At 42.8% G+C, this 10,798-nt stretch overlaps 1 non-coding gene across 1 annotated transcript; it reads right to left on the bottom strand.

The window, feature by feature from the left end:
• Nucleotides 1–8,140: 8,140 nt before the first annotated feature.
• On the bottom strand, nucleotides 8,141–8,213 carry TRNAK-UUU. The gene has a single exon. It is a non-coding gene; the product is annotated as a tRNA-Lys (tRNA).
• Between the last annotated feature and the right edge of the window lie 2,585 nt (nucleotides 8,214–10,798).

Below are 10,798 nucleotides of genomic sequence, written 5' to 3'. Positions count from 1 at the left end.
TTTGATTCGCTAGGAATAGGAAAAATTGGAATAAGCAGAAGGGAGATTGGATTGGGACGACCAGTCGGTATTCGAAGATCCTTTGGGCTTAAATGAAATAGACTAATAAAGACATTTGCACAGAGCACACGATTCGCTAACTAGTCAGGATTCAGATTTGGTGTAGCATAGTTTGGATCAGTGATATCATGACCTGAGCAGGCATCCTTCACCTCGGACTTGTAGAGCTTGAAAAAGCTTGTTTTGGTCTTTTTTTCTCTTTTCTGGGCACTGAACTTCATAGACAGACTTACCAACTGAGCCAAGCCAGCTCTTTTTTTCTCAGTTCCCTTATCCTTAGCGCAAAAGTAAAAAGAAAATGAAAGAGAGTTTGTATTTGCAAATGCAAATGAATATGGATCTAAATAAATTAGATAATCAATAAATAAGAATTGGAATAATAGATAAGTAAGAAACAAGAGAAAAGAAACCATATTTGATACCGGAATATTCGGTTTGATAACCCGCAACTAATTCCCCCTCTGGGTAATCTTTCACATTCGGCCAAAGAAGAAATTCTAAAAACTAGAAAGCCTATAGGCTGACGCCAAAGATTCCATCAAAAAAACCATATTTTGGCTGTGCTTCAACTATATCAACTGTACTTGAACTGTTAGATAATCATAGTCGATAATAACATCACAGCTCCCACCGCTATTGCAAAACTGTACATGAAACCTTAGCTTCATACGGCTCCTCTATGATCAGAAAAAAGGACTGTTTCGATATTATCCCCCAGGTTTATCAGTTGCAGGTGAATCCTGCATAATTGTAGGATTATATGGATATCAGTGCTTTTATTCAATTCCCGAGGCACTCTTCAACGATTGAGGAGATTCCCGAGGCAGTCTTAGTGCTATCGTCAGGGTCACCAGCCTACTGTACCCCTTATTCTGGCTTAGCCTTGCTTAAACAGAAGAGGCTTGGTTAGCATCCTTTCTATCAGGTGCTGTTCTTTGCTACCAACAATTCTTTAAGTACGCGGTGAAGTAAATAATAGTGCACTTGCTGACAGTAGAACCCCCAAGAAATCTCACAATATAGGCCGATATCTTTGTGCAATGTCATTTACAAGCTATGCTCCAAAGTCTTGGCAAATAGGCTGAGAGAAGTACTGGATGAGATCATTTCCGAGGACTTATTCGCAAAAAAGACTGGCATTGGCTCCGGGTCAAATCTACAGGGGGCATGCAAATCAAATGCGAAAGAAAGGAAAACATTTCTGTTTCTTCTGCTTCAATGCCGTGATACACTCAGGATGTTTACGATACCTACCCATTAATTGCTCTAACTTCTCGTGGTTCACCCCTAGCTATGCCCGCTTCTATGAAATTCCAAATTCTGCTTGCAAGCTCATCGGAGCTAGGCAACTCTTTGTCAGTGATTTCATGCCTACCAAGCAGGTACACTCTAATGTATACACCCTTTAAGAAAAGAAATCCTTCTCGTATTCTGCTGCTTTTTTGATTCATTTTATCCCAATAATAGCATAGACATCATATATTTTTTCTTGCAAGCTCAAGTGCTTGATTGTTGACAAATTCTTCTCTCAGCAGGGCACCTCAGGTACCTGTCTATAGTTTCCTGTATTGAAGGGTGGCGACGCAGCTATTTTCTTTAACAACACGTCATTCAACGAAGTGTTTTCGTTATTTGGTCATCACTAAAAAGTTTCTAGTGATAAAGTGAGCCTATTATATTAAGTTTAGAGGATTCTCCTAACGTGATGAGTTTAGTTTCTCACTTTTAAAGATCACTGGTGGCAATGGTACTTCCTTTTATGCAACAACTCCTGTATGTACCATTTGGTAATTGGAGTTTGATAAGATCATGGATCCTTATATACAAACGCTTTAGTTTGAAATCATTAAAGATATGCTCGACCTCGTTTATGTCCATGGTATCATCGTACGTACCTTCTACTATCAACCAGATGAGATAGGGCTTTGAAAGGTCAGAGTCAGTCTCCTCTTTTTCTTTTAGGTGCTTGCAATAAACAGAAGCTAAAGGAAGAAAAGCAATAAAACTAATTCACTTGCTTCTTGGGATCGATAAATGGCTTTTTTTCATTTGGGACTGCCCTCTTCCAAGAGTTCATCCACGAAAGGAATGGGATATTTTTATTAATGGTAAGGCTATTTAGTTTCCTGTAGTCTATACACAATCGCCAACTCCCACCCATCCTACCTACAGGTACAGGACTTGAAAAGGGCAAAGGGAATTCGCTGCTGAAAGATCCCGCCCAGTGTCCCCTTCCTTCCCCCGCCGCCTTCCGACCAAAGGGAGTATACAATTTCTTCTTCAGGACACTCATGCCCGATCGTGAGACTGCCTGTTGAACGCCTGATGGCACCTTGCTCTGACCTGAGCTATGCAACAACGAGATCCCCCTCGATCTTTGCCGGATGTGCTTGACGGTCCCCCATAATACGCTAACTTGGGGACTTTTTAGGTTCGAATCCTGTCACCTTGATGTGGTATTCACACAATGGGGCCGAAGTGCAAAGCCCCGCAGCCTATCCGTGGTTGGGAAGGCAGGGGTATTAAAAGTGAAACTTGGCTTGCGTGTGCGCGCACACAAAGGAGACTGAGTTGGATTGCAAAGCCTCTCAGACGGAAGGAACCTGTTTTAAAAACCCCTTTCTACAATCTTGAGAAATCTCATGCAAGAAACTACACGACGCAAGTCTTCGGTATTGTTCGCAAGGAATTTGAAAAGATTGACTCCGTATGCTCATTTTATTTTGTTTTGGCAAAAGAAAGACATGCTGATGCAAATGATCGAGCGAAGGATTACGTACAAAGATTTCTCCTTGCTTTTCGGTGGTTGCTGAATCCTACTGGGTAGGGTAGACCAAGATGTTTGACTCGAGGACTCTTCCTACTATTCCAGATTCCATTTCAATGGTAGCTTCTTGGTAGACTTACTTTCTATGGTACACAATCCAGTCAATAAACCTGGCTCATAGGACTTTACAAGTGATCGTGCATTTGCCACTCCTATGCCTTCTTTTCCTCGTCCCGATTTGAACTATGTTAATAATTTTGCTAGATCGGACCAACAAATCCATTTGAGAGCTGTCTTTCTTTGATACCAACTCCTCCAAGGCGGGTACTTTGATCTGATAACGGCCCAAACTCTAATGTGCTTGACTTGGAAGTAGGCCACTCTTTCACTGTGAGGATAAGCTGTTCCACTCGTAGCTCTTCTTCTTTTTTTAAAGCTTAACTCACATTTCGGGAGCGGATGCTGCTCGGAATCCAGTCAAATGGGCCAAAGCAATCCAAGGCAGAAGGCCCGTTTTAAATAACTAATCTCATGACTTTTGCTACCGGGGAGAGGAAGGCTAGTGGCATACGAAGAGAGGGCGACAGAACATCTGCATTCCCTTTCTTTGATTGAGAGAAGGATAAAGCAGAAAAAAAGACTTGACTGAAATTCCATTCGCTTTTTTCCTAACTCCCATCTCCCAGCATCTCATTCCCCCACCCCGTCGTCGAGAGCAGCCAGCCCTTCCTCTAAGGTTCCCCCTCTAAGGAGGGTTGTGTAGTATTTAGCTTACAAGGATTGACTCGACACCATCGATGCGTAGTCTATCAATCAATTTAATGGGACTTATTTATGGAAGCCACTATGAGTATATATCCAGGTATGCTTCTAACTTCACCTCACGCCATAAACGGAATCCCTATCATGAGCGCAACTGTATTTACAAGTTCAGTAGCCTGAGTGAGCTTTCTCCTCAATATGGATGTGGTGATTGTTCATAAACTCCTTGAAAATCAGACAGACTTATTATCAGTGCTCCAAGCTCCATGTGTTCTAGGGCTAAGACTACGTTGGTGTAGGCTCCCCTTATCCTTCCTCTGGCATTCGCCGATCGATTTCTAAATGAGTGGAATTCAGCTATGAGAGCTAGAAATTGATAGAATTTATCCATTCTACTTCCTCCACTTCTTTAAAAGCTTCTCCAATCACACTTATTACAATCTCACACACTTCTTCTTCTTCCTGACCTTGAGCGCAGCGCTGAAAATCCAGTATAGATTTCGTGATATATCAGGTATAGTGGTTTGAACCAGCTCATGCTTCAGTCCAAGTGTTTGCCGTACGCCTTCCTTAAAGGGCTTAGTTTAATCAGTAGTGGTCCTATCACGGGTGTCACATTCATTTTGACCTATCCGGGAGACCCTATTTGATTAAGAGATCCATGCGATGCCAGAATCCGTCACTAAAGCACATATTTGCTTCTCAATCTCTGTTTTCTGGTGGGGTGCATATCTATATGGCCGGACATTGACTGGCACTGCACCTGGCACCAACGGAATTTGGTGGTCACAGGCACGACGAGGGGGTAATTCCTTTGGCTCCCGGAACAAAGCATCAAACTCCTGTAGCAGTTCTTGAACAGCTGGAGGTGTCTGCTCTGCAGGATCAGCATCCAGAGTAATTGCTTGCAGATCATGCTCCTGGTGAATCTGACGAGCGTGGAACTAAATCTCCTATTTTTCCAAGTGAAAGCCGGGCTGACGAATAACCAACCCGCAATGAATAAGGAAGGTATAGTAATGCTATGAATAACCCAGTATCGAATACTGGTAATAATATAAGCAGAAGAGCGTTCTCCCGTGCTTCCAGACATGCTGAGCTCTACCAATTTTTGTACATTCAAAAAGGGGAATTGATTCCTTCTCTAGATAGGGCGGGAAAACTAGACTATATAAGAGTTTATACATAAACGCACATATAGTAAGTATTTGGATCTTCCTGCGAGACTGTTCTTTTCGCCTTGCTTTGTAGTCATTTTCTATGAGTAATCGGTCCGAACTCAATTTCAAGAAAAAACTCTATCTCGCCTGTGGCCAAAAGTAGTGAAAATGGTATTTAGCTTAGTCAATATACAACACAACTGCTGATTCTTCGCGAGATGAAAACCCTTTGTCCTCCGTCTGCAGGGGCAATTCCTGAGAAAAGTGCTACTAGCCCTTGTTTTGGTCATGTCCACAGGCCTTTCCATTCGTCTTTATTCGTCTTTCTTCCGGCAATCTATGCATAATTCTACTTCTTGAACCACCGAATCCGCTTTTGAAAATGGATAACTAGCTCCATTCTGCGTCAAGTACTAAGGATGGGCCCAAAGCACACTTTTGAAAGGCATCGGTCACCTCCAAACGGGGGGAAGGCTCGATGAAAACGAGCTGGGATATAGATTTTTCAGAAGGAAGAGTTAGTTACCCTCGGTCTTCCTTCTTTCCCGGGAATCAAGGAAGTAGTAGCGGGACAGTCCTTTATTTCCCCCTTTAGACCAACTACAACAAGCTCGCTCCTTAGGTTAGCTCTCTGCTCTACCTATTTGTTTGCAATGCCTTGCTTATCAAAATAGGCCTTTCTGTAACCTGACCTTACGCTGAAAAACTGCACTTGTTGGCTCTGCGTCCACTGAAACTTATGAAAAAGAAATGTTATTCTATCGATATCTTCAAGAGTTCCCTAACCCCCTGACTGAGAGTGCTATGATGGGCTATTGAAGTTCGTCCCTGCGGCACGGTGGGGCAGTGCAAATCCTTTCATTAATGAAGTTCCGCCCTGACACTCCCATTATTGGCTTCCTTCCCTGGGGACCGCTCGGGCGAAGGCAGAGCATGGAATGATCGTAGGGGCATCCTTCCTAGGTGGAAAAGACGTGTGTGACTAAAACCAGGAGGAGAAATCCATTTTCAAATGGCGACAGAACCATTTCCATTAATATATGACTCAGTCATAGCCAAGAGATCATCATTCTAATAACAAGGATCTAGTTTATATATCTCGAATTGGGTTCCATAAGATGCCAAAATAGTGGAAGTACCATCACGTCTACCTAAAGCAAATGGTTTCTATAGATTGAGAAATGGTTTCTATAGAATGAGATATAGTCGAATGTACCTTTAATACTTCACGTGCATTATTCGCTTTTAAATTTAGCCAAGATCCAAACATCTCAATCTCTTCATACGTTCTTCCTGTTGAACTCTTCTTTTCGCTCAACAAATGCAAGTTCGTCAGGGTTTGGTTACTAGTTTTCTTGGAAGGGTTTTCTCCCTTGATCTTTTCCCTTGTTTTATGATTGGAATGAAAGTAGGATTGTTTATCCAATCCAAACTATTTATTGAGGGAAAGTAAGATCAATAGTTGGCCCTATTGTCTGTGCTCTGTTCTGTTAAGGATTTATGTATTGGAAACATAGGCATCCTGCTATTCCCTGCTCTAGTTTCAGTTCAGTCATAAACCTATTGCCCCGAGGGGCGGTAAGCAAGGTAGAGACCAGGGAGCAGGACCGCGACGGGTCTTCCCATCTCTTCTTGTTATTGTCTTTGTCCGAGATGCCCGGTTCACCAAATGAGAATTCAAATCGAGATTGTGTGAAGTAAAGATCTTTTTCTTGAAAGCGGATTTCTCCCTTCAAAATATCATCCATCTAATTTGTTAAAGTATGGAATTCTCACCCAGAGCTGCGGAACTCACGACTCTATTAGAAAGTAGAATGACCAACTTTTACACAAATTTTCAAGTGGATGAGATCGGTCGAGTGGTCTCAGTTGGAGATGGGATTGCACGCGCCATCACCTACAGCCCTTTCCTCTGCCGGGGACTTTCACGAAATGAAAACGGGCGGCATCATCGTATGCTCGACATTAGTTGCCCTGGTGTATATCCCGGAGTACTCCTATGGCCGATCTGTCACCCATACATGAAGGCCTTGGCCCCGTCCCGTGTGGAGAATGCCCCCCTTACGGCAGACTAGATGTATCAGCGTGATGAGTACAATTATGATTATGATGACTATGTTGATGAATCCATGTGGGGAGATGAGGACTGGACAGAACAAGAACATGAGAAAGCGGAAGATTACGTGAGCATCTATGCTCACATCTTGTCCACCCCAGTAAGTGAACCTTTTGTATCCTTTTGCTTATATTTTGCTGTTCGTTCTGTAAATGACCTTGAGTTGTTTTTCACATTCTTTCTACAGGTAATTGCAGATATTGACAAAGATGGTGTACATGAAATGGTGATTGCACTTTGACTCAAAAGCACTATTCGATAAGACGCAGTAGAACTGTGCACCCGTTTTTGTTTGAGTTTGAGGCGACCTATACTACACTATAATAGCAAGGAGAGACAGCAGCTGATACCAGATCATACTACAGTACAGCTAGTGCGTGCTAAAACCCTCCTTGTGTACTAGGCTTATGAATAAACTAAACTGTTGAGACGTCTCTAGTGTAGGTGACAGGGAAGCCATCCTCGTTAGAAGAGAAAACAGATGGTTTGAGCAAGCATGGGTTCAAGCTCTAGTGGATGGGTTTGATAGCTGAACGCAAGGATAATTCATCTACGTAGCTAGTTGGTTATGGTGGCGGAGAAGCCCCTCTTTAGCTAGATTGGGCTCCTTTACTACTTTATTTAACCCGGGGTTATGCCTAAAACCGGTATCTTATGCGTGTTCGACTAGTTCCATTTCTGATTCTCCTTCTTCGCTGGGGTCTACATACGAAAGAATGGAACACTCGACAGCTTCGATACTCAAATAACCAGCTCATTATGCTTAGGTTGGGTTAGGAAAACGAAGCAGAGGGGATCCTATTTCCTTTCCCCCTTTCCCAGTATGGCAACCTTATCTTCCAGCATGAAAGTTGGTATCAGAATGAAACAATCCAATCCAATCCATACTTGTGGAGTGCTCAGTTCAGTTCCTGATTTCTCTCAAGCCTAAACCGGAAAAGGAAACCTATTACCCGGGGTCCCCCCTTTCGGCTATCTCATCTGCTGTTCCTCGACTCTAAGGAAGGTAAGATCATCAATCAATAGTAGGCTGCTGCTCTGTGCAGTTAAAGATGGGATCCAACCTGTTCTGTTTGCTTGTTTCCTATAATCTGTGCTCGATTCCATATTTCTGTATCCTTCGATTCCCGGGACAGATCTGATCTCCTTTATACTGACCTCAAACAACGAGCGAAGTCGAGATGTTGATGAGAAAGGGGCTTTTCTCAAGGCCAAAGAGTGCTCTTTGAAGGCTACTATGCATCCTTACGAATACAAGAGTGGTTTTTTTTGTTTTGGGTATAGCAGGACTTGAACCTGCGACCATTAGGTTAAAAGCCCAATGCTCTACCAACTGAGCTATACACCCGATTTTACAAGAAGGCTTGGTGCGGAAAAGAAAAGAGGGCGGCCTGGCCCCTTTTCTTCTTATCATATCACAAGGGCGCGGCTCTGTATGGTATAGTACTGTGGAGCAAGTCTGGGAGTACTTTCCACTCATTGAGGATTCTATCTAAAAAAGAATGTCAACGGGGGAGACTACAGTAGCTCGAACTCAGACTATCTACGAAAAAGGTAAAGTCGTCTTTCCTAGGGTTCGACCGAAATGAGCTGTGTTCTATGGTTTGACGTTGTGGAGGTCCAGCACTCTTCTAAACGAAGAAAGAGGGGATTCACGCTACCTCCTACTCCTACAGAAGATCGATTGGCGCGAACTTCCGATCGATTCCTTATTCATTGTTGCCGACCCTTACATCATCATAAAGAGAATCAAGATATCCCAAGAACCCAGCTAGGGATGAATGACTAGCGCTCATCCCTTTATCCTGTGGTTTCTTCAAAGAAGTCTTAATATATCGGGGAATTTCCAATATATTGTCTCCTAGCACCTTCATCCCACCAATGCATTGTACGACTCTCCACCCCCTTTTCCTCCCTCATGAAATCCTAATTTCCCGCAATGAAATTCGATTTCGTTCATGTCGGCGGTTGGCAAAACGGCCCTGAGATCCGGGACTGGTAAAACATGGGTGCCCAATTTGCTTTTCCGTGCTCCGCCTTAGTGCCCTTATGAAGGCGGCGGGGAGTCCTTAGCCTTTGAACCAAACTCTAGGGAACGCTCAATTGCCTGACGTCTCAACTGCAATGGTGAACTCAGTTGTCCAACCTAGGTTTTTAGATAGTGGTTGATTGCCCTGGATTCGTCACTACTACCCTCGCCCCCCCAACATCTTTTTATTACGATTCGCTCATTTTGAAGGTTCGTTCTGCTTTTGGTCTTCAAGAAATTCAGAATATTTCTGAATTCCCGTTTTTGCGCTGGGTCAAGCGTGTCCCCCTCTAGAAAATCCGTAATGGGATCGTCCTGAGCAGGCGGGGCGTCCTGAGCAGGTGGGGGTCCAGAATCAATTCCAAAGTCCAGTGCCAACTTCATGATCAAAATCAACTATCACCTTCTCGGGACTCGACCTGGAACTTCTTTCACTTTAATATGCCTCGTTCAATGAGAAAGCATCTGATCGAAGAGCAGCACTAAAGAAGCACGCTAGACTTCCTACTTTTGGGGTTTTTAAGGTGACCGATGCCTTTCAAAAGTGTGCTTTGGGCCCATCCTTAGTACTTGACGCAGAATGGAGCTAGTTATCCATTTTCAAAAGCGGACTTTTCCAGCTAAGTGAAAACGCAAAAAAAACGTGATAGAAAATCCTACCGTTAGCAGCGACTGCGACACTTCGTAACAGCTCCTTAGAGATCAATGTCTTATTGGTATTTGCTCGATTGCAGGCAATAACGTTAGTAAATTAGGTGAATGTACGTAAATCGAGGTACACAAGTCTAGCCAGGTATAGGTAGAAAAGGGGTATAGTAGGTCTCATGGAAAAAAGACTGCTATTTGAGGGAATGCAGCATGGGCCCTATAACTTGCTTTTCTATTTCCAACCAAAGCTAGAAGAGCAGCGCGTCTATCCTGAGTTTTCGTGTCTAGCTTGCTTGCTCACTTCCTATAACGGCAATCAAAGAAAATCTCGTTCTGATCCTATAACTTAACTAAACTTAACTAAGTAGTAAAGAGAAGATTAGGATGAGTAAGCCCTGACTTCAAGTCTATGTATAGCAACTAGCTATATTACTACTTATTAGTCATACTTTATCTCGATGGACCTATTGCCGCCTATTTAGAATAATAATAAAGTCTTCTATAGTTACTGGCATATTACTCCCATCAGTGAGAATTGTATACGTAGGAGAGAACCTTGCGCAAAAAGGGCTTTGCTTTATGGTATAGATTAGGAATTGGAATAAGTAAGGCTAACTAAAAGAGAGAAGAGGGTCTACAGTCATTCTATCTCAACACTGAAGAATAAGACGTCTATCCTTACTCTTGCATTAAATAGAATAATATTAAAGGGAGGGGAGTATATCGAATATAAGGCTGCCCTCAGGCAAACCCATAATAAGGCTGATGAAAGCGAAGCAGAATTTAAAACAAATAAGGTACACTCTTGATCTATCTCTTTCTATATATGGAAAGTCAAGAAATTCTCATCGAAACATCGAGAAATTGTGCATATAGAAAACTCTAAAGAAAGAAAAAAAGGAGACCCATGCCATGATTTTCAAATCTTTTCTATTTAGTAGTCTAAGTTTCTCGATGAGGATAATTAATTCGGTCGTTGTGGTCGGACTCTATTATGGATTTCTGACTACATTCTCCATAGGTCCCTCTTAGATCTTCTTTCTCCAATCTTGGATTAGGGAAGAAGGAGATATTCGCGACTACTGGCACTCCCTATTCGCGAGATATAAAAGCTAGCTAGTAAGAAGACTTTCCCTTCTTTTCTGGGAGGGTGAGAACTTGAAAGACTGGCAGAGAAAAGGAAGAAAAGCGGCTAGTGCCTTGATGCGGTGATAAGTAGCAGTAATGCCAGAGTGGGCACCAATACCACTGGCATG

The sequence above is a fragment of the Triticum dicoccoides genome, chromosome 1B, assembly GCF_002162155.2.
Source record: "Triticum dicoccoides isolate Atlit2015 ecotype Zavitan chromosome 1B, WEW_v2.0, whole genome shotgun sequence".
Taxonomy (NCBI): domain Eukaryota; kingdom Viridiplantae; phylum Streptophyta; class Magnoliopsida; order Poales; family Poaceae; genus Triticum; species Triticum dicoccoides.
This window is presented reverse-complemented; position numbering and strand designations above follow the sequence as displayed.